A 3087-nucleotide genomic window follows, 5' to 3' on the forward strand; every position below is an offset into this window, starting at 1 on the left:
AAGGTCATCTTACAAATCAGAAGAGATGCTGACCAGAATCCATTTCTTATTAACATTCCAGAAATGGACGTTCAGTAATGGCTGCATAAATAAAAGTAAAAGTATTTTATAGGCAATAATTTAATTAACCCTTTCCTAGATATACAAATAACACAGAATAGTGTTTAATCTCTTGCTAGTCAATAAACATAGGCATTAATTATTTGAATTAGTAAGAAAACATATCAATTAGGGCTGGTATGGCCTAGAAATAATTGCTAAATGTACTGGGACTTGAATTAGATCCTGGAGGACACGTAGGATTTAGTTGAATGCATGCATTCTCTGTTATATATGTTCTTATTTAGTGAGTGTGATATTTTCTTTTAGCCATATATTTTGAATTGTACATTAATATATTTCTTGTTCTCTGTCTTAAAATAGCCCTAACCTTTGATTTCTACTACTAAGTACTTGTTTTTCTTTATTGATATTGATGAGAAAAAACAATACATGAGCTATAAAAGAAATATATGCCCCTTGTAGGAAACTCAGTACAGAAAATTATAAAGAAACATGAAAAAAAAAAATCACATATAATGTTATAATTCTAAAACAATCACTTAGACTAATGTTCTGCCTTTTGTCCTACATATATATATATATATATATATATATATATATATATATATCTTTGTATAAGTTGGTTGGGATCACCCTTTATGTAAAAGTGTGTACACTAAATGTTATATTATGAGCATCTCCTTTGCATTAAAAATGTTCAGTAAAATGTATTTTTACTAGCTATATAATACACAATCAAACAGATACATTATCATTTATTTAATCATTTTTCTTATGTTGGATGTTTGTATTCTTTTTTATTTTTCAGTGTTATAATTGATTTTTGTTATATTTGTGCAATAATATTTGTCTCAATCTCTATCTCCTTGGGTTTTGTTCCTAGAAAATTTACTCAACCAAACATTTCCATGGGTTTTTATATATATTGCCAAAGATATTGCCAGAAATACACACAAACAACAATGTACACATATTTCCAATTTCTCTGTCTGTCAATTGGTGCCATTCTCTTTTAAATCTTTTGTCCATTTAAAAAAAAAAATTACACTAGTAATATAATAGATGTATGAAAAGTAAAACAAAAGAGAGATAAGAGAAAATATTTTTATCTCTACCTCCAGAAATCATATTATAGATTAACAAAATGCACATTACTTTCTATCCTGAAAGGTCATTTAACATAATCAATGTCTTTCCATGTGAAAAATATAATTTGATTTTATTTTATAAGTACATAATCCCTTATTGCATGAATGTTATAATTTATTAATATAGGTCACTTAATTTGTACTGTTGTATAAATGTGCAAAATAAACATGCTAATGTATGTATTTTGTATATATAGTTAGACTACATTTGAATAGCGGGGTTATTAAGTTGTAAGCCTCTTGAAAACTTTTGATAAATATCACTATAGTGTCTTTCAGAAAGGTAATATCAAATTATGCTTCAACAGCATTATATGAGATCTTCTTTTTGCCAATAACTTGCCTATACGATAGGCAAAAGTAGTATTTCATTGATTATTCAAGTTTCATTGCTTTTATTAATTGCAATGTTGAATACATTTCTCTTATTTATTGAGACTATATTTCAGAATATGTAGAAGCTGAGTCTCAAGAATCTGAATTTTTCAAGTTCCTTAGACGTTTCCTATGCACACAGAACTTGTAAAAATCTTCCTCGGGACGTGTTTAGGGTTCAACACCATGCAGATATTTACTTTATTTTTAGATCGAATGCTTCTTCAACTCTATAGATCAATGGCTTTTGTATAATTCTTTACATGAATAATCACGTCCTGCTTTTGATTTTGCATTTTCACTTAGAATATCCAATACTGTTGCTTCCTCAATAAAACTTTTATTTGTTGTTTATCATCAATTTCAATTTTGTTTTTCTGTTGCATTTTGGGGACTAGAAGATGTTTTTCAAGCAAAAATATAAAAAAAAAGGCTTGAAATTTAGCAAACGACTTAAAATTTGTGGATTAATAAAAAGTACTTTGAAGTATGCTCTAGTTTAAATAGTACATTTATGTAATGGCCTCATTGTACCCAGAAAGAGAGTGGAGTCTGAGACAGACTCATATCTTAGAGAACTATGACATCTGAAATGAGTCTAGGATTCCACACAAGTTGGGATAATTGCTTTTCTGATAGTTTCTTGTTACTTAGAAGTAAATTTTGAAAGTACAGTTTCTGAATTACTCTGAAGTGAGGATCAGAGGCCAGCACATTAAAAGAAATGAAAATTAGCAAAAGTGCAGTTTCATGCTGCTAAGTCAGGTGTAGGTGTGGTCCACTATGGAGCCTGCGGGGACCAGAGGGAAATTAATTATATCCTATCAATGATCCTACTTTCAACCTAATAGCTTTTATTCTCTTATAACATTTGATGCCTAAAATGTGACACACCTGCCAATTTAGCACTGTAGAAATATCCCAAGAGATGATGAAAGAGAGGGCCTAAACTTCAGGTTTTAAAACAAAGTGTGTGGACATTGTAACCTATGAGATATGTATAGAGAGCTTTCATTTGGCCCAAGTCCATGGGGAATGAAAAACATTAAAAGAGTTTTTGTTGCTCTTTGTGAAATGAGTTAGTCTTTTCAAGTCAATTCCTCATGAACAGATGTCCGGACAACTGTTGCTGTGGTTGCTGTTAACAAACAGGTTTTTGGAAAGTGAACCAAATCTATATGGAATGTATAACCACTGTATTAGAAGGTACTTGCACAGAATCAGGAGAATAAACTTAGGAATGCGGTGTAACATTCTGAGATTATAGTGGTGATCCTTGGTATCAGTGTATTTGGACCAATGGAAACAACTACAGATTTTAAAAATTATTAGGAAATCAAAGAAAGCTTTGAATCTATTTCCAGCACCAATGCAATTTAGATCTCCAAGAAAGTGTATATCTTATTAAAGAAAAAAACATAAAAATAAACTTGGCAACTTCCCTTGACAATATGTTACAGGATATTAAAAACTGGCTTAAGAAAAAATTTAAGTTTATTCA

The sequence above is a fragment of the Rhinolophus sinicus genome, chromosome 2, assembly GCF_057876585.1.
Source record: "Rhinolophus sinicus isolate RSI-liver-muscle chromosome 2, RSI-T2T, whole genome shotgun sequence".
In the NCBI taxonomy this organism is placed as follows: Eukaryota; Metazoa; Chordata; class Mammalia; order Chiroptera; family Rhinolophidae; genus Rhinolophus; species Rhinolophus sinicus.